This window comes from Seriola aureovittata, chromosome 24 (assembly GCF_021018895.1).
Source record: "Seriola aureovittata isolate HTS-2021-v1 ecotype China chromosome 24, ASM2101889v1, whole genome shotgun sequence".
Lineage (NCBI taxonomy): Eukaryota > Metazoa > Chordata > Actinopteri > Carangiformes > Carangidae > Seriola > Seriola aureovittata.
Window position 1 is genome coordinate 66,622 of NC_079387.1, and position 21,155 is coordinate 87,776.

General features: G+C 40.9%; 9 non-coding genes and 2 pseudogenes across 9 annotated transcripts in view; all 11 read right to left on the reverse strand.

The window, feature by feature from the left end:
• Nucleotides 1-60, reverse strand: part of LOC130165687 (5S ribosomal RNA) — a 119-nt gene extending 59 nt beyond the window's left edge. The window contains exon 1 of the ribosomal RNA XR_008826903.1: nucleotides 1-60. This exon is cut by the window's left edge and continues 59 nt beyond it. This is a non-coding gene — a ribosomal RNA (5S ribosomal RNA).
• Nucleotides 61-335: 275 nt separating this feature from the next.
• On the reverse strand, nucleotides 336-444 carry LOC130165819 (5S ribosomal RNA; annotated as a pseudogene).
• Nucleotides 445-11,805: 11,361 nt separating this feature from the next.
• On the reverse strand, nucleotides 11,806-11,924 carry LOC130165743 (5S ribosomal RNA). Its single transcript, XR_008826957.1, has one exon. It is a non-coding gene; the product is annotated as a 5S ribosomal RNA (ribosomal RNA).
• A 275-nt stretch (nucleotides 11,925-12,199) lies between these two features.
• LOC130165688 (5S ribosomal RNA) lies at nucleotides 12,200-12,318 on the reverse strand. Its single transcript, XR_008826904.1, has one exon. It is a non-coding gene; the product is annotated as a 5S ribosomal RNA (ribosomal RNA).
• Nucleotides 12,319-12,593: 275 nt separating this feature from the next.
• On the reverse strand, nucleotides 12,594-12,712 carry LOC130165689 (5S ribosomal RNA). Its single transcript, XR_008826905.1, has one exon. It is a non-coding gene; the product is annotated as a 5S ribosomal RNA (ribosomal RNA).
• A 270-nt stretch (nucleotides 12,713-12,982) lies between these two features.
• Nucleotides 12,983-13,101, reverse strand: LOC130165690 (5S ribosomal RNA). Its single transcript, XR_008826906.1, has one exon. It is a non-coding gene; the product is annotated as a 5S ribosomal RNA (ribosomal RNA).
• A 6,266-nt stretch (nucleotides 13,102-19,367) lies between these two features.
• LOC130165814 (5S ribosomal RNA) lies at nucleotides 19,368-19,476 on the reverse strand (annotated as a pseudogene).
• Nucleotides 19,477-19,746: 270 nt separating this feature from the next.
• On the reverse strand, nucleotides 19,747-19,865 carry LOC130165739 (5S ribosomal RNA). The gene has a single exon (XR_008826953.1). It is a non-coding gene; the product is annotated as a 5S ribosomal RNA (ribosomal RNA).
• A 270-nt stretch (nucleotides 19,866-20,135) lies between these two features.
• On the reverse strand, nucleotides 20,136-20,254 carry LOC130165751 (5S ribosomal RNA). Its single transcript, XR_008826964.1, has one exon. It is a non-coding gene; the product is annotated as a 5S ribosomal RNA (ribosomal RNA).
• A 270-nt stretch (nucleotides 20,255-20,524) lies between these two features.
• Nucleotides 20,525-20,643, reverse strand: LOC130165764 (5S ribosomal RNA). Its single transcript, XR_008826976.1, has one exon. It is a non-coding gene; the product is annotated as a 5S ribosomal RNA (ribosomal RNA).
• Nucleotides 20,644-20,913: 270 nt separating this feature from the next.
• Nucleotides 20,914-21,032, reverse strand: LOC130165763 (5S ribosomal RNA). Its single transcript, XR_008826975.1, has one exon. It is a non-coding gene; the product is annotated as a 5S ribosomal RNA (ribosomal RNA).
• Between the last annotated feature and the right edge of the window lie 123 nt (nucleotides 21,033-21,155).

Sequence of the window (21,155 nt, forward strand, 5' to 3'; positions counted from 1 at the left end):
CCTGCTTGGCTTCCGAGATCGGACGAGATCGGGCGTGTTCAGAGTGGTATGGCCGTAAGCGAGAGGGAGCGCGACAAATACCCTCTTTAAACATGACGATCATGTCCTTCATGCACGAAGCTACGTGTTTATGTCTAGCGCAGGAGCCTTTCCTTTTCAGCGTTTGCTTGTTGCTTTGGCTCTCAACATGTCAACTTTGTAACATTTTAATACAAAAGTGTCTTTACATTGTGATCTGTGCTGTCCCGTCCCCAAAAGTGCAGCCAGGTGCAGAGTAACAGGTTGTTGAAGCAGGAGCAGCAGCGTCCTCTGCTGATTGCAAAGAGATGCGAAAAAGCTTACAGCACCTGGTATTCCCAGGCGGTCTCCCATCCAAGTACTAACCAGGCCCGACCCTGCTTGGCTTCCGAGATCGGGCGTGTTCAGAGTGGTATGGCCGTAAGCGAGAGGGAGCGCGACAAATACCCTCTTTAAACATGATGATCATGTCCTTCATGCACGAAGCTACGTGTTTATGTCTAGCGCAGGAGCCTTTCCTTTTCAGCGTTTGCTTGTTGCTTTGGCTCTCAACATGTCAACTTTGTAACATTTTAATACAAAAGTGTCTTTACATTGTGATCTGTGCTGTCCCCAAAAGTGCAGCCAGGTGCAGAGTAACAGGTTGTTGAAGCAGGAGCAGCAGCGTCCTCTGCTGATTGCAAAGAGATGCCAAAAAGCTTACAGCACCTGGTATTCCCAGGCGGTCTCCCATCCAAGTACTAACCAGGCCCGACCCTGCTTGGCTTCCGAGATCGGACGAGATCGGGCGTGTTTTTTTTTTTCTCTTTTATTATGAAAATATATTTTCGTTAAAAAATACATTTTGGATCACATCATGTAGTTACATACACCACCATTATTCATCAGACACACAAATCCCCTCCATCCATTCAGACACAATCCAAACTAACACAGAGAACACTACAAAACAAAACATCTCAAGAAAAAAAAGAAAAAATAAAATAAAAAGAAATAAAATACAACGTTTTCTCAAAACAATTTCACCTTACATCCCATTCCTTCTTTATACAGCCTAAACCTAAACCTTTTGTGAAGACTTACTATTCAAAACAAAGAAATAAGAAAATATACAAACATACCCTCTAACTAAATGGAACATTTATCCAAAAAACTACACACCCTTAAGCACCTGCACTACAGCATTTCACACTCCTAACAAACACAAAAACCATAAAATAACATCAAAGCCAAAAACTCCTCTTATAACATAAAATTACATTTTAGTTTGACAATAATTAAATCACTAGTCGCCTTAATTCAACTCTTATACATACATCGCCAAATTATAGTTGAAATATACACCCATTCAATTACCAGAAAATAAGAGAGAAAAAAAACACACACAAACAAAACCATTACATCCACCCAGACTCATAAAACTCCCCTCATTACAAGATCCACACTTTATTACAGACTCATTCATTTCAACCAATCCCAAAATAAACCTCATGACAAATATTACAAAATCAACCCCCACATTAACAAAAAATAAAAATAAAAAATAAACATACACCCCTCATAATCTCCAATCAAATCTCAACTCCCCTCTTCCATTAACAGAAATCAAAGAATTGTCTCTGAGAAAGAGTAGGGCAAAATCTGCAGTTCCATTCAGCCATCTGAACCTAACATGTTTTCTAATGATGTTCCTAAAGATTGGCCAAACTAAATGCAATTTATTTTCGAAATGAGCTAAATTTCGGCGAATTTTGATGGCTAGTCGAGCATGACTAAGCAGAAATCTACATAGAGCTGCATTTTTCACCCTGCTCTTCCCCCAAATACCAAACAACATAAAAATCTCCCATGAATCATTTCCTTCCCAAATCAATCCTAATTTCTGAACCAAACAATTCTTCAATAAACCAAAAAAAACCAACTAATTCAGTACAACTTTCAAACATGTGCAATAATGTTTCCGATACTAAACCACATACATCACATTCACGGTCTATTTCCCTATTGATTTGGTGTAAAATAACATTTGTAAATATTTTATTGTGTCTGATTTTATAGTCGTTATCTGCTGCTTCAATACTATTACCTTTAACCCTCCAGTCACCCCATATTTCGCTTGCTGTTAATTGTGGGAACATATTTTTCCAATACTTTAAGGATGCTGGTGGCTGTACCGCTCGATTCAAAAACAAATCATAGAAATATTTACATTTAACTTGCTGAAGTCCCACTTCTTCACCTCCATTTTTACATAGTAATGCAGGTAATTTCTCCTCCCTTGATGTCACAATTTGGGTGTGTATCATATTCCTCCACCTCCTGGGAATACTATCCTGCAGCACTTTATAATAATTCCTGATTGTAGCATAATTTACATCGTAATCTATTGTCTTTACAGTGTCATAAATGGCATTCGTCGGCAGAAACCCTGTTACTAATTCATAAATAATATCTTTAATTTGCACTATTCCTGCTCTTAACATCTTATCATTATACAACAATTTACCGTTTGTTTTCACACATTCATTTAGGAAAATAGGCATATTTCGTACCATTCCAATTGACTCACACTTATATAATATGTGCTGTAAAAATTCCGCTTGAGCAGACAGGACCTCCCTGTAAAAATACGGGAGACCTGCTGTCATCGGTTGTTTCAAACGCATTAGTAGAACAAAATCTCCTATGTCAAGTATTCGTGTTAAGAAAAACTTCATCATAGTTTTCCACATATAGGCGTAGGATCATACAAGTAGTTTTTGACAACCTTCAATCGAAAAGCCCTTTTTTTACTTTCAATGTCCACTAATTGTAGACCTCCCTCACTGTATTTACCAATTAGAGTTTTCCTAGCAATTTTGCTGACTGATGTTCCCCACAAAAAAGTGGTTATTAATCCATTTAATTTATTCAATACCCACAAGGGTAAGTCTATTACTGCTAAAACATAAGACAGTTTTGACAATATCAAATTATTCAAAACTATAACCTTACCATTTAATTTGAGATCTCTCATTTTCCAATAATTTAGAACCGATTCAATTTTCTTCAAGATTCCTGACCAAGTGAGATCTCTCGCTGCTATTGCATCTATTCCTATATATATCCCTAAGATTTTGACATGTTTACTTTGGATTGCAAAGGATAGATCTGCTTGTCGCAGCCCAATCATATTTATAAACATCAGTTCTGATTTATTCATATTAATACGCGAGCCCGAGGCTTGACCATATATATTAAATACATCTATCGCCCTTTGAATACTTGCCATATCACTCACCAGTAATGTCGTATCATCAGCGAACTGCTGGATAACACACACTTCTCCCCCTGGTAGCTCAATCCCTCTAATATACTTATCTGATTTAATTAATTTACTCAGTGGTTCAACAACTATTGTATATAAAATCGATGACAACGGACATCCCTGCCTTACCGATCGCTGTAAAGGAAAAGTATCAGTGACTATCCCATTGCATTTGACACTGCCTTTAGCATTTTTATACAATAATTGCATCCATTTTAAAAATTTTTCTCCAAATCCCATCTTACTTAATACACAAAACATAAAGGAATGTTCCACCCTATCAAATGCTTTGTTAAAATCAATTGCTAAAAGAATACCTTCTCTTTTTGTAAGTTTCAAAAACTCCACAACATCACGTATAGAGAATATGATATCCGATACCTCTCGACCTGGTATGCTATAAGCCTGCGTAGGCTCTATAATAGTGTGCAGCACTTGCTTCACTCTATGGCCAAAATCTTCATCAAGATTTTGTAATCATTATTTAATAAAGTAATCGGCCTATAATTTGCCAAATCATTTTCCTCCCCTTTTTTGAAAATCAAGGTAATTAATCCCACAGTCATAGATTCAGGCACGATTTGAGTATGTTCAATGGCTTTATACAACTTTAGCAGAATGGGTTTTAATATATTACAAAATACCTTATAAAATTTTGCTGTCAAACCATCGGTTCCTGGACTTTTATTTAAAACCAACTGATTTATTACACTTTCGATATCTTGTTCAGTTATTTCCTGTTCACACAATAGGCTATCACCATCAGAAAGTTTATTGTCCATATGAGTCAAAATATCATTTGTCAATTGGATATTTGAGCCCTCTGATGCAAACAAATCACTATAAAAATTTTTAACCATGTCCAATATATCTACCAAATGCGTCATGATTTTCCCTTCCTTGTTTTTAATTTCATGAATATAGCACCGATTTTGTTTCTTTTTTTCCAGATTCAAAAAGAAAGCTGTATTTTTCTCACCTTCTACGGCATAGCAACGTAAACAACAGCAAAGGGGACGGCTTGAGGAGAATATTAAGAATATCATTCAGTGGAGTACGCTAAACGGCTTTACCGGAATTTTGAGGATGCCGCCGAAAGCTTCCAAAACTGAGGTGAAACCTGACGAAGAACTGGTGTCACTGGGTCAGGTGAACGATTTAATGCAACAACAAAAGGAGTTGTTTATGGCGCTGCTGCAGCAGCAACAGGAGAATTTTAAGGGCTTCGTTCAGATCATTATGGAGACCAACAATGGCAGAATTGACGCTCTGACCAGGGATCTACAGGAAATTAAAACGAGCCTTGAATTTACGCAGAAGGAGGTGGATGAGCTGAAGGACCAATTCAACAAACATTCGGAACGCTCTGACACTATGCAGGCGGACGTTTTTAAAGTCTGCGACAGCATGTTAATGCTGACTGATAAACTGGATTACCTGGAGGGCCAGACGAGGCGCAACAACCTGGTCCTAGACGGAATACCAGAGTCCCCAGGAGAAACGTGGACCGAGACGGAGGGCAAGGTAAAAAAAGTCCTCGCTGAGAAACTACAGCTGCAGCGGGAGGTGGAGGTGGAGAGAGCGCACCGCACGGGGAAACCTAGAGGTGAGCGACCAAGGCCGATAATAGTTAAACTACTCCGGCATAAGGACAGACAAGACATTCTGCAGCGCACCAAGTCTCTGAAGGGGTCTAATATCTTTATTAATGAGGACTTCACCGATGCCGTGAGAAGAAAGAGGAAAGAGTTAATGCCGGAGCTGAGAGCTGCCAGGGAGAAAGGGGACATTGCCTATTTGCGTCACGATAAACTGGTCATACATCCACGTACCAGTACTCCTAAACAGGCTTAAGGTATGAGATGACACTAACACTATTATGACCATTAACGGAACACATTCTCATCCTGTTGCAGAACAATTACGAGATAGAATTGCTGAAATAGATAATTTTAAGTTAAAGACAGCCCAGTACACTGATCATAAACCACAACACTTAGAACATGATATTGATCCAGATAATAACTTTTTGTTAAATACTGATAGCGACTGCCATTATTATACTGAGGAACAGTTTAATAGGACCTTAAAAACGGAAAATAAAATATCTATAATCCATTTTAATTGCAGAAGCCTATATGCAAATTTCCAACATATAAAGGACTACTTAAATCAATTTGTACACCCCTTCAATATAATTCTAATATCCGAAACTTGGATTAACAGTGAAAAGGGCATGGACTTTGATCTTCATGGTTATGAATTAATCTGTATGAACAGAAAAAACAAGAATGGCGGTGGTGTGGCTATATATGTGGACAAGGGTTTTATTTATAATGTTGTGGAATCTATGTCAACTGTCGTGGATAATGTACTTGAATGTCTCACAATAGAAATAAGTAGAGAAAAAAAGAAAAATATTATTGTAAGTTGTATATATAGATCACCTGGTTCTGATATTGATATATTCAAAAACTGGATGGAGGAACACTTCTCTTTTGCACATCATAAAGTCATGTTTATTGGCGGTGATTTTAATATTGATTTACTGAATCCAAACAATTACAAGATGACTGATGACTTCATCAATTCCTTGTACAGTATTGGTCTATTTCCCAAAATTACTAGGCCAAGCCGGATAACATCTCATTGTGCAACTTTGATTGATAATATATTCACTAATGATATTGAGAGCAATATAATAAGCGGTTTGCTTGTAAATGACATAAGTGACCACCTTCCAGTTTTTATAGTCTATAACAGTAAGGACTCAAAAAACAAGCCTGATAATCTACCACTATATAGAAGAATTAGAACAGAACAGTCCATGGATGCACTCAGATATGACTTATTAATTGAGGACTGGGATTTTATATTTCAGGAAAATGACACTAATATAGCTTATGATAAATTTATACGGACTTTTAAAATGTTATATGATAAAAATTGTCCAGTTAAACAACAATGGAGAAAACATCAGTATAAAAATAATCAGTGGATGTCAAAGGGACTGCAGAATGCTTGTAAAAAGAAAAATTTACTTTATAGAAATTTCATAAAATGTAGAACTAAGGAAGCAGAGGAAAAGTATAAGAAATATAAAAATAAACTGACTAATATATTAAGAGCACATAAGAAAGAGCACTATACTAAACTATTAGAAAACAGTAAGAACAATATTAAGGACATATGGAATATATTAAACAGCATAATTAGAAATAACTCAAAGCAAATTGATTACCCTACATATTTTTTAGAAAAAGATACGATTATTCATAGCATGGATGATGTGGTAAATAGATTTAATAACTTTTTTGTAAATGTTGGACCAAACTTAGCCAAAGAAATTCAAGATGCAGCAATAAGGAGTGAGGAGCTGATAGAAAAGAATCCGAATACAATGTTCCTCAAACCGGTACAGGAAAATGAAATACTTGATATTGTTCGCAACTGTAAATCCAAGACATCCACTGATAATCATGACATAGATATGAAAGTAATAAAACATGTAATTGATGGTATTTCCAAACCACTCACACACATTTTTAATTTGTCACTGCAATATGGTCAATTTCCTAATAATATGAAAACTGCTAAGGTTATTCCCCTGTTTAAAACTGGAGACAAACACCAATTCACAAATTACAGACCTGTTTCCCTGCTCCCACAATTCTCTAAAATTCTGGAAAAACTTTTCAACTGCAGATTAGATAATTTCATAGAGAAGCATAACTTGCTCTTTGACAGTCAGTATGGATTTAGAAGTAAGCGATCAACATCACATGCTTTAATTGAACTCATTGAGGAAATTACCAATTCTATAGAAAAAAAGAGTTATGCTGTGGGGGTATTTATAGATCTAAAAAAAGCATTTGACACAATAAATCATGAAATATTACTTAACAAATTGGAACGTTATGGGATCAGGGGAATAGCATTACAGTGGGTAAGAAGCTATTTAGAGAATAGGAAACAATTTGTGAAAATGGGAGAACATCAGTCAAGAAGTCTGGACATTGTGTGTGGTGTACCACAAGGGTCAGTGTTGGGACCTAAATTATTTATCATGTATGTAAATGATATATGTAAAATATCTAAAATACTCAAATGTATCCTATTTGCTGACGATACAAACATTATTGGTTCTAGTGAGAATTTACAGCAACTTTTGGACAAAATCACTTCCGAATTTAAACAGATTAAATTCTGTTGACAGTAATAAATTATCATTAAACTTGAACAAGACTAAATATATGATATTCAGTAATACTAAGGTTAACTATAAAACTGGGATACAAATTGGGGGTGTTAACATTGAAAAAGTAAATGAAATTAAATTCCTTGGGGTGATAATAGACCACAAAATTTGCTGGAAATCTCACATTAAATACATCTGTAGTAAATTATCTAGGAGCATCTCTGTTATTTCCAAAGCAAGGCACTTCCTAGATTATAAATCTCTCCACATTCTATTCTGTTCGCTAGTCTTACCCTATTTAAATTATTGTACAGAGGTGTGGGGCAGTACTTATAAAAGCTCCTTGCAGCCACTTTTCATACTGCAAAAAAGAGGTATCAGAATAATTCATAATGTAAACTTCCTGACTCACACCAACCCATTATTTGTCAAATCCCGGATCATGAAATTCTACGACATTGTGGAATTTAAAACAGCTCAAATTTTATACAAAGCTAGGAACAATTTATTACCCATTAGCTTACTGAACATGTTCTATGAAAGACAGGGAGAACATAATTTAAGGGAACCTTTAAATTTCAGGATTTGCAGATTTAGAACCACAAGGAAAAGATTCTGTATCTCAATTAATGGAGTAAGACTTTGGAACAGTCTGGATGTGAAATTAAAACAATGTCCAAACATTGCTCAATTCAAGAGCAAATACAAGCACACCGTTTTTACTGCTTATAGGGAAGAGAGGACCTAACTGACACTTGGTAGATTCCTATTCGCCTGATCTAGGGGTTCTATGTATATATTGGTATAAATATATATGTATATATGTGTGTGTTTGTGTTTATATATATATAGTTATGGGTGTATATATGTATATGTATGTGTATATGCATGAGTATGTGTATACATAGGCTGTATTATCATTTGTAAGTATGATTTCCTTATTTGCCAGTTAACTTAATGGGCATTGGGTATACATTTTATTTATTGATATATGTATATATTTTTTTGAAAACAATAACGTTAAGCTTGGGGGGTAGGAGTAAATAAGTTTTTACTTCTTCCTACTCCCTTTCGAGCTTGTCGGCAAGAAAGCTACTTTTCCTTTTTTCTTTTGTTGAGGATTATCATTTACCTTTCCTGCATTATGTTTTCTGTTTGTTACTATTGGTTGTATATATTCTTGCACGTTTGTTCGAATAAATTTCATTCATTCATTCATTCATTCATATTGAGCTCTGCTTCTCATTATAGCACCTTCACACTTCCGTTTTTCTATTTCATTAATATCATGTTGAAACTTCATAAGCCGTTCAATATCAACAACAGGCTGTGCATTCAATCTAGCAATTGTATTTCTTAATGATCTTTCTGTTTCTTTTTGTTTAAAATTCATTCTTATTGCGTACTGGATGCTTTTCCGTTTAATTTTCAGTTTTAATGCTTCCCACCACTCTATAATATTTATTTCAAAAATCGGCCGTGAACTTTCAACACGAATTAAATTTGAAATGCACTCAATATAACTTTTCTCCAACAAGAGATTGGCATTTAAATGCCACACTCCCCCCCCCCTCCCACTCCCTCTTACCCCCATTACAACTGAAAGAATGGCATGATCACTCAAAAAATTTAAATTATAACACACCGTGTTAAACAATTTTAACTGCGATTTTTTCACTAAACAATAATCAATCCTACTCCTCTTCACTTCCCCCGCACATGATTGTATTCTCGAGTATTCCCGTGCCATTGGATGTGCATTTCGCCACAAATCGCAAAATTCAGTCTTCAACAAAAAATTAGTTAAAGTACTCCTCGAAGCATCACATTTGAACGAACAATCATCACTAACATCAAGCCGACATAACTTGACATTGAAATCCCCCATGACAATAGTGCAATCCTTTGCAACACCATTCAATTCTTGAAAAAAAGAAACCCGATCGCCCTCTTTATTTGGCGCATAAATATTCAACAATCTATGTTCAAAACCTTCAAAAACAAAACGAATCTTCACCCACCTCCCTTCCCTATCCCTATCTATAAGAGCGGCATCAATCTTAGAGTTTTTGTTAACCAATATACTCACACCTCTCGCTCTTTGAGTGCCGTGACTCGAAAAGAAATGGCCAGACCACACTTTCTTGCCTCTATTTTCTAACACTGTGTCCCAATGAGTTTCTTGTAGACAGAGGATGTCTGTATCACACAATTTCAGAACTTTTTCAAATTTGTCAATATCCCTCAGTCCATTTATATTAAAAGAGGCGAGCTTAAGCATAACAGAAAAAAGAAGAAAGAGAAAAATAATCCCCAAACAAAATACATGATGCACACTCAAACCATTTATTTTTTCTTACTTTTCCCCCCTTTCCCCTTCTTGCTCGACCTCCCTTGTCTATCCACAGAGGTATGTCCTCCCCCCTTATCTGTGAACCCCCACTTTTGAAGGTCATCATCCTGTCTCAACAGGGGTGGACCTGTTCCTGATGTTACGCCTGGCAAAACAACCACACTACCATGCGTCTCCCCTCTTTGAGAGCTCCGGCTCCGATTTCGCAACACATTCCCACTGTCCTCGTTGTCTGAACCCTGCGCTGCCTCAGACATGTCCATCAACTTGCGTTCAATACGCTCAAATGGGTTAAGCGTATCACTGCATCCTATCACCTCCCCCCCTCCCTGCTCTCCACTTTTCCCTCCATTTCTTGTCCTGACCTCCTCCTGGCATAGCTTTGGCTGCCTCTCTGCATCGTCCCTCTCCGATTCCATATCATTGGAGATGTCTCCCATTCCTCCGTCCACTCTGTCATCCACATCCACCTCCTCCTCCTCCTCTTCCTCTTCCTCCTCCTCTACCTCCTCCTCCACAGTGTTACCATCTTTACTGTCCTTGGGATCCTCCTTATCCACAGCCTTACATTCCCTGGCATAATGTCCGTTCATGTTACATTTAAAACATTTAAACTCTGGACATTCTCTGAGTATATGCCCTGTCTGTAAACATAACCGACACACTCGCATCTGATGGTCATGTAAGACACGAAAATACTCCAGACCTTCAAGTGTTTCAAACTTGGTGCTGTAAGGCAGTGATGACACCGAGTCACTGAATCTTACTTTTAAGAATCTTGTCCCATCATAGATATCAGTGCCAGCCCATTTCTTCCTCCGTATTGTGGACACCGGTTCCACACCCCACTGTCCCAGCTTATCATAAATTTGACGATCCGTGATGTAAAGCGGTAAATTTAGAAAAGAAACCACTCTTGTGTCTCTCATCACTTCAGAGGCCACGACCCGGGAGTCTTTAATACGAAAACCATCCAGCAGTCTGTCTTTCCCTTTTGGGTTACTCATAGTCAATTCCCACTTTTTATCACTCTTAGTCCGACACCCAAGTATTCTCCCACATGTGAGCTCGACGGCCCTTAGTAGCTCCATCATTGTTATATCGTCTCCACCGTCCACCTCCACATTAATTACCAACGTTTTATGTAACGTCGCAATTTCCTCCTCACCTCCCGCTGCTCTTGGCTCTCCGTCTGTAATCGTCGTCACTGTCCCCGACATCATGCCCGCATCTCCGTCGGTTTGTCTTCTGTTCTCCCCTCGAGTCTCCACCACCGGATTTCTCTGACTCTTATTTACCTCCTTTTTTACACCAGGCAGACGCAAGTCCTCCCGGTTTCTCATTTCCTTAACTGCCAAACCACCGCCGACTTTATCTCCAGCAACTCCATTTGCCGTCATGTCTGGTCCGGTCTTCGATGCCACGTGAGCCATTGCAGACAAGTTGGAGTGTCACTAAAAACTTCCCCTCCGCAGCAACAAGCTGCCGGGGGAAAGAGAGCCACTATCCAACACAGTCCTTAGTTGCACAGTTCAACTTATTCCTTAAATTTTGTTTTCTCTGCCTCTCCTTCCACGCTGACTCCTCACACTTCCACCTCACCGAACCGGAAACTACACACTGTGGGCGTGTTCAGAGTGGTATGGCCGTAAGCGAGAGGGAGCGCGACAAATACCCTCTTTAAACATGACGATCATGTCCTTCATGCACGAAGCTACGTGTTTATGTCTAGCGCAGGAGCCTTTCCTTTTCAGCGTTTGCTTGTTGCTTTGGCTCTCAACATGTCAACTTTGTAACATTTTAATACAAAAGTGTCTTTACATTGTGATCTGTGCTGTCCCGTCCCCAAAAGTGCAGCCAGGTGCAGAGTAACAGGTTGTTGAAGCAGGAGCAGCAGCGTCCTCTGCTGATTGCAAAGAGATGCCAAAAAGCTTACAGCACCTGGTATTCCCAGGCGGTCTCCCATCCAAGTACTAACCGGGCCCGACCCTGCTTGGCTTCCGAGATCGGACGAGATCGGGCGTGTTCAGAGTGGTATGGCCGTAAGCGAGAGGGAGCGCGACAAATACCCTCTTTAAACATGACGATCATGTCCTTCATGCACGAAGCTACGTGTTTATGTCTAGCGCAGGAGCCTTTCCTTTTCAGCGTTTGCTTGTTGCTTTGGCTCTCAACATGTCAACTTTGTAACATTTTAATACAAAAGTGTCTTTACATTGTGATCTGTGCTGTCCCGTCCCCAAAAGTGCAGCCAGGTGCAGAGTAACAGGTTGTTGAAGCAGGAGCAGCAGCGTCCTCTGCTGATTGCAAAGAGATGCCAAAAAGCTTACAGCACCTGGTATTCCCAGGCGGTCTCCCATCCAAGTACTAACCAGGCCCGACCCTGCTTGGCTTCCGAGATCGGACGAGATCGGGCGTGTTCAGAGTGGTATGGCCGTAAGCGAGAGGGAGCGCGACAAATACCCTCTTTAAACATGACGATCATGTCCTTCATGCACGAAGCTACGTGTTTATGTCTAGCGCAGGAGCCTTTCCTTTTCAGCGTTTGCTTGTTGCTTTGGCTCTCAACATGTCAACTTTGTAACATTTTAATACAAAAGTGTCTTTACATTGTGATCTGTGCTGTCCCGTCCCCAAAAGTGCAGCCAGGTGCAGAGTAACAGGTTGTTGAAGCAGGAGCAGCAGCGTCCTCTGCTGATTGCAAAGAGATGCCAAAAAGCTTACAGCACCTGGTATTCCCAGGCGGTCTCCCATCCAAGTACTAACCAGGCCCGACCCTGCTTGGCTTCCGAGATCGGACGAGATCGGGCGTGTTCAGAGTGGTATGGCCGTAAGCGAGAGGGAGCGCGAAAAATACCCTCTTTAAACATGACGATCATGTCCTTCATGCACGAAGCTACGTGTTTATGTCTAGCGCAGGAGCCTTTCCTTTTCAGCGTTTGCTTGTTGCTTTGGCTCTCAACATGTCAACTTTGTAACATTTTAATACAAAAGTGTCTTTACATTGTGATCTGTGCTGTCCCCAAAAGTGCAGCCAGGTGCAGAGTAACAGGTTGTTGAAGCAGGAGCAGCAGCGTCCTCTGCTGATTGCAAAGAGATGCCAAAAAGCTTACAGCACCTGGTATTCCCAGGCGGTCTCCCATCCAAGTACTAACCAGGCCCGACCCTGCTTGGCTTCCGAGATCGGACGAGATCGGGCGTGTTCAGAGTGGTATGGCCGTAAGCGAGAGGGAGCGCGACAAATACCCTCTTTAAACATGACGATCATGTCCTTCATGCACGAAGCTACGTGTTTATGTCTAGCGCAGGAGCCTTTCCTTTTCAGCGTTTGCTTGTTGCTTTGGCTCTCAACATGTCAACTTTGTAACATTTTAATACAAAAGTGTCTTTACATTGTGATCTGTGCTGTCCCGTCCCCAAAAGTGCAGCCAGGTGCAGAGTAACAGGTTGTTGAAGCAGGAGCAGCAGCGTCCTCTGCTGATTGCAAAGAGATGCCAAAAAGCTTACAGCACCTGGTATTCCCAGGCGGTCTCCCATCCAAGTACTAACCAGGCCCGACCCTGCTTGGCTTCCGAGATCGGACGAGATCGGGCGTGTTTTTTTTTTTTTTTTTTTATTATCAAAAAATTATACATTATTTTCCAATACACATTATTTGCATATCAATCATTCCCATAACTTTCAACATTCTTTCAACATTATTCAGAGCACACCCAACACATACATATTGTCCCACATTATCCCTCAAAAAAAAAAAAAAAAAACAAATAAAAAAACAAAAAAAAAACATAATACACAAATAAATAAATACAAAAATAAATAAATAATTAAATAAACCTTTTGCTTTACACCTGCAGTCAAAACACTCAGGTAAACAAAAACCATATGACCTTGACAGTTTCCACCCAATCCAGGCATTCATAAATTAATCCCCTATTCCCCAAAGTCTATTTTTACCTCTCCATCTCCGCCTATCTTAATAAGGGTGCTTCCTTCAATAAACCCTTTAAAAAACTCCTCTACATCTAATGATTTATACATCATAATTACATCTCTTTTCAACCCACTCTTAAACATGCTCCATACATCAGCTCTTCTTTTCTCATAATGGGCTAAATTCCTTCTTAGTTTGACCGCATACCTTGCATGACTTAATACATAATTCAATAGACTCACATTCCCTTTTTTCAATCTCCCATTCACACCAAACAGCCACAATATCTTCCACTCCATGCTTTCCACCACTCTATCTTGCCAACCTCTCTTTATTAATTTTTTCATTCTCTCAAAGTATACTTGCAACTCACTGCATTCAACAAACTCATGCATACATGTTTCCACCTCCTTTCCACATACATCACATTCTTTCTTCACCGTCTTATCAAACTTGCTTATTATTAAATTGTTAAAGACTCTATTATGCCTTAGAAGAAAATCAAAATTTTCACATTCACTACTATTCCACTTCACTCTTAAATTCCTCCAAATCACCCTTGCATCCATGTTTTTCAATACTCTCTCCCATACTTTTTCCGCAGCCGGTCTCCTTACATTCTTTCCCCTTAAACATTTATACACCAAACTGGTTTTCACATTCATCAAGTTCACTTTTTTTTCTCCCTCACCTACATACAGCTCAATCTCACCTATTCCATCCACTCCCGCCTCTTTCATTATCAATTCCATCCATTCTTGAGGCATCCCTCCTTTTATCTTCTCCATCATCCCCTCAGCTGTACCCAGCCATATTTCATCACCCCTGTCCCTCACTTCATCAACTACTACCTGTGCTCTCATAAACCCTGGTACATACTCATACACTAAGTCCCTCACTTTCCTCAGTCCCGCTTTCCACATCAGCCTATTGTACAGTGTGCCCCCTTCATGTGTGATTTTTGGATTCAAAAAAACTGGCTGTTCCCAGACCTGCCTTACATTCTTACAATCATATTTTACACATTTTACAAATTCCCCCCATGCTTCCAGCACCTCCTTATAAAAGTCAGGCAACCCATTCAACATTCCTTTCTTTAATTCCATAAACATCGCACTCTCTCCACACCCTCCACTTTTCTCAATCGCTTCCTTCAGAAAACCCTTCCATATTTGATCCTCCTTATTCCTTAGTTTCCTCACCATCATTTTCACTCTGAGTGCCTTCCTCTTCCTCTCTAGATTTATCAATTTTAGTCCTCCATCCTCATACTCATTTTCCATCACTTCCCTGGCTATCCTTACTCCTTTCCCGTCCCACAGAAACTCACTCACTAAACTTTCCACCTCCTTTAAAACTCTCTCAGGTACATCCAACACATTCATTACATACACAAGCTTGCTCATAACTAATGCATTTACAACCACTACTTTCCCTTTCAGCCCTAGTTCTCTGCGCTTCCAGAAACCTAGTGTCTTCTTCATGCTATTCACTATCCCTTCATATTGTCTGTCCCTCCCTTCTTTATCCCTTATCCCTAGATTAACACCCAAAATTCTAATATAGTCTTGTTTCTCCACTAAACCTATCTCACATCTTTCTGCCCTTTTCTCACCCACATACATTATTTTTGACTTTTCTATATTCACTTTCGCCCCTGAAGCTCTCCCATACAATTTTAAACTTTCTATCACCTCCTCTATACTTTCCTTATCCATCACTGTGACTGTTATGTCATCAGCATATTGATATATTAAACTCACCTGCCCTTCTGTTAACTTGATTCCCTTACTCTTCTTGTTTTGGCTCAACAGCCGTGCTAATGGTTCAGCCGTGATCGAATACAACATCGACGACATAGGACATCCTTGCCTTACTGACCTCTCTAATTTAAACGTATTAGTGACTATACCATTTATCTTCACACAACTAACTGCACTGTCATACATTCTCTTTATCCATCCACCTATTCTGTGCCCAAATCCCATCCCCTCCAACACCCTTTGTAGAAACTGGTGATCCACCCCATCAAAAGCCTTTTCCAAATCTAAACTTAATACTATCCCCCCTTCCCCTCTCTTCATGTATTCTATTGTATCCCTTATACTGCATATTGTGTCAGCTATATCCCTCCCCGGTATACCATATGCCTGTGTGCTCCCTACCACCGTTCCAATACATCTTTTTATTCTATTGGCTAACACCCTTGCTAATATTTTATAGTCTGTATTTAGCATTGTGAGCGGTCTATAATTTTCTAATTTGTCTCTTTCCCCTTTTTTGTATATGATACTTACTAATCCTATTGACATGTCTGCTGTCATTTTGTCTCTCTCTTCTATCCACCTAAACAGTTTCCACATCACTGGCACTAATTCATCTTTAAATTCTACATAAAATTCCGCTGTTATTCCATCTAATCCCGGGCTCTTATTCCTTCCTAACCCTGCTATCGCTGCCTCTATTTCTCCTATCTCAATGTTCCCCTCACACATTTCCCTCTCGCCTTCGCTCACCCTCACCTCCAGTTTCTCTATCATCTGCATCATGCTTTTCTCATCCACTTCCCCCTTCCTGAATAGATCTCTATAAAATTCCTCTACTCTTTCAGCTATCCCCACCAGATCAGTAATTTTTTCTCCACCCTTTCCTTCTATTTGTTCCAAATAGTTCCTCATTTGTTTTGTTTTCTCTAGCCCTAAAAAATATCCTGTACATTTTTCTCCCTCAACCACATATCTCGCTCTACTTCTAACTATCGCACCCATACACCTTTCCTTCTCCATCTCCCTCAATTCATCTCTTATTCTTATATAATTTTTTAAATTGCCTTCCTCCCCCTTGTCTATTCTCTCAGCTTCTACATTTAACTCTATCTTTAATTTACTTTCCCTCTCTTTCTCCCTCCTATTCTTTCCCTTGCTGTGATTTATGCTTATCTCTTTTACCCCTTTCTTCATACTCTCCCACCACTTCCCTATATCTTCCACATACAAATTATCTTCCTTCCTCATTTTTATCCACTCCCTCATATTCTTTTTATATTTTTCATCCCTTATTAACCCCCCATTCAAGCACCACACACCCCCTCCTCTTCTTTCTCTTTGTTGATTTAACTTAAACTTAACCACCATGTGATCACTTAATGTTGTGACTTTATACTCTATATCTCTTATCCAGTCTACAACACCCCTTGCTCCCAAAACTAAATCAATCCTACTTTGTTTTAGCACCCCCATCACCACTTGCCTCCTTGAGAAAACCCTCCTTTCTGGATTCCTTTCTCTCCACACATCAATCATCCCCCTCTCTTCCATCATCTCTTTCAACACGCCTCTCGAGGTGTCACTTTTAAAACACGCATTGGAAGATGCATCCAACCTCCCACACCACACATTAAAATCACCCACAATTATACTGTTGCTACCACACCACCTCCCCATCCTATTAAAAAATACCCTTCTCTCTTTTTCCTCATTTGGTGCGTAGATATTAATTAATTGAAACCGTTTCCCTTTGTGTTCAAATGTTATTCCAATCATTCTTCCATCACCATCATCCACACATTTCCTCACATTCTCAATCACTCCTTTCTTCACAAGAATCGCTACCCCTCTTGATTTCACCCCCCCATTGTTCACATACAGTTCACCCATCCATTCTCTCTTAGCATCCCTCATGCTACTTTCATCCCAGTGCGTCTCTTGTAGACATATAATATCTGCTTCACACACCATCAGGATTTGCAGTCTTCTAGCCTTGTCTCTCAACCCATTCCCATTAAATGAGGAAATAATAAGCATTACATTTGGAAATAGGAAAAAAAGAAAAACCCCACAAACATTCATCACTTAACAGCTTTCTTTTTTACTTTGTCCTTTCTGCTTCCATGCATCTTACTCACAGCTCTTTTTCTCACCTCTCCCACCCTTACCATTATTTCCTCTTCACTATCTGTTGCATCAGATCCACCCCCCTCCGTCCCACCCTGTCCTTCCCCCTCACCCTCACTTATGTCCTCACCCCTCTTCTCCCTTATCCTTAAATCGCTTGTTCCCTCATCCATTTCCCCTTCTGCCCCCCCTCCCTCCATTTCCCTTTTCCCACCCTCTCCCTCCCCCTCCCTATATGTCTTTTTAACAATTTCCACTGTCTTCTTCCCTTTCCTATCACTCATAGGTGTCTCTCTTACTGTCTCTCCATCTTCACCTCTCTCCTCGTCATCCAGCATCCGCTCCTCTTCATCTCCAGCTTCCCGATCTCCACTCTGTTCCACTCCATCCCACCCTGGCGTGGTTTCTCCCTCTCCATCTCTCCTCCGTTGCTGTTCTTCTTCATCCGCACCTCTTCCCGTCTGCTCCTGTTGCTGCTCCCGCCGTTGCTCTGTACACTCTCGCGCATAATGTCCTTGACTCCCACATCTGTAGCATATAAACACCGGGCAATCTCTCACAATATGCCCCGGCTGTATGCACAGTCGGCAAACTTTAACTTGCCGATCATGAATGACTCTGAAATGTTCCGATCCCCCTGCCGTCTCGAACTTAGTAGAATAGGGTAAAGACTTCACTTTTTCCGTGAATTTTACCTTCAAATATCTTGTTCCGTCCGCAATGTCCGTTCCTGGCCACAATCGCCGTCTTATTTGAGAAGCCGGTGTCACACCCCAGTCTCTCAACTTGTCCATTATCGCCCCGTCCTCAACATATGTCGGCAAATTAATAAAAGAAACCACCATCTCTCCGCTCCCCAACTCCTTCACTGCTATTATGTTATTCCTGATCTTCAGTCCATCCATGATCTTTATTTTCCCGTCTTCATCTTTCATCGTGAGTTCGTAGCTTTTCTCCGTCTTGAACCTGCATCCAATTACTTCACCACACTCTCTTTTCACTTTCGTCAGCAGCTCCATCATCGTTATTTTGTCCTCACCTTCAATTTCCACCACCACAGTAAGTCTTTTTTCAAAGATTCTTTCCAATTTACGATCCACCATTGTTCCTCTCTCTTGCCTTTTCTCCCGTTCAATCCCGTCTCTCACATACTCGTCCATTTGCATGTTTCGCCGCTGTGCGCTCCCCCCACACAGCGGCTGCTGTCGGGGGTACACGTCTAAATCAAAATACAACAAAAAACAACCGTCTTTCAGGCGAGTGCAAAAAACAATATTTTAGTCCAAAACAATGAGGGTGCTTTCACTTCAGCTTCCCGCAACAATTACTTCCAGCACCAATCTCCTGCAACTCCAAAGTGGGCGTGTTCAGAGTGGTATGGCCGTAAGCGAGAGGGAGCGCGACAAATACCCTCTTTAAACATGACGATCATGTCCTTCATGCACGAAGCTACGTGTTTATGTCTAGCGCAGGAGCCTTTCCTTTTCAGCGTTTGCTTGTTGCTTTGGCTCTCAACATGTCAACTTTGTAACATTTTAATACAAAAGTGTCTTTACATTGTGATCTGTGCTGTCCCGTCCCCAAAAGTGCAGCCAGGTGCAGAGTAACAGGTTGTTGAAGCAGGAGCAGCAGCGTCCTCTGCTGATTGCAAAGAGATGCGAAAAAGCTTACAGCACCTGGTATTCCCAGGCGGTCTCCCATCCAAGTACTAACCAGGCCCGACCCTGCTTGGCTTCCGAGATCGGGCGCGTTCAGAGTGGTATGGCCGTAAGCGAGAGGGAGCTCGACAAATACCCTCTTTAAACATGACGATCATGTCCTTCACGCACGAAGCTACGTGTTTCTGTCTAGCGCAGGAGCCTTTCCTTTTCAGCGTTTGCTTGTTGCTTTGGCTCTCAACATGTCAACTTTGTAACATTTTAATACAAAAGTGTCTTTACATTGTGATCTGTGCTGTCCCCAAAAGTGCAGCCAGGTGCAGAGTAACAGGTTGTTGAAGCAGGAGCAGCAGCGTCCTCTGCTGATTGCAAAGAGATGCGAAAAAGCTTACAGCACCTGGTATTCCCAGGCGGTCTCCCATCCAAGTACTAACCAGGCCCGACCCTGCTTGGCTTCCGAGATCGGACGAGATCGGGCGCGTTCAGAGTGGTATGGCCGTAAGCGAGAGGGAGCGCGACAAATACCCTCTTTAAACATGACGATCATGTCCTTCATGCACGAAGCTACGTGTTTCTGTCTAGCGCAGGAGCCTTTCCTTTTCAGCGTTTGCTTGTTGCTTTGGCTCTCAACATGTCAACTTTGTAACATTTTAATACAAAAGTGTCTTTACATTGTGATCTGTGCTGTCCCCAAAAGTGCAGCCAGGTGCAGAGTAACAGGTTGTTGAAGCAGGAGCAGCAGCGTCCTCTGCTGATTGCAAAGAGATGCCAAAAAGCTTACAGCACCTGGTATTCCCAGGCGGTCTCCCATCCAAGTACTAACCAGGCCCGACCCTGCTTGGCTTCCGAGATCGGACGAGATCGGGCGCGTTCAGAGTGGTATGGCCGTAAGCGAGAGGGAGCGCGACAAATACCCTCTTTAAACATGACGATCATGTCCTTCATGCACGAAGCTACGTGTTTCTGTCTAGCGCAGGAGCCTTTCCTTTTCAGCGTTTGCTTGTTGCTTTGGCTCTCAACATGTCAACTTTGTAACATTTTAATACAAAAGTGTCTTTACATTGTGATCTGTGCTGTCCCCAAAAGTGCAGCCAGGTGCAGAGTAACAGGTTGTTGAAGCAGGAGCAGCAGCGTCCTCTGCTGATTGCAAAGAGATGCGAAAAAGCTTACAGCACCTGGTATTCCCAGGCGGTCTCCCATCCAAGTACTAACCAGGCCCGACCCTGCTTGGCTTCCGAGATCGGACGAGATCGGACGCGTTCAGAGTGGTATGGCCGTAAGCGAGAGGGAGCGCGACAAATACCCTCTTTAAACATGACGATCATGTCCTTCATGCACGAAGCTACGTGTTTATGTCTAGCGCAGGAGCCTTTCCTTTTCAGCGTTTGCTTGTTGCTTTGGCTCTCAACATGTCAACTTTGTAACATTTTAATACAAAAGTGTCTTTACATTGTGATCTGTGCTGTCCCCAAAAGTGCAGCCAGGTGCAGAGTAACAGGTTGTTGAAGCAGGAGCAGCAGCGTCCTCTGCTGATTGCAAAGAGATGCCAAAAAGCTTACAGCACCTGGTATTCCCAGGCGGTCTCCCATCCAAGTACTAACCAGGCCCGACCCTGCTTGGCTTCCGAGATCGGACGAGATCGGGCGCGTTCAGAGTGGTATGGCCGTAAGCGAGAGGGAGCGCGACAAATACCCTCTTTAAACATGACGATCATGTCCTTCACGCACGAAGCTACGTGTTTCTGTCTAACGCAGGAGCCTTTCCTTTTCAGCGTTTGCTTGTTGCTTTGGCTCT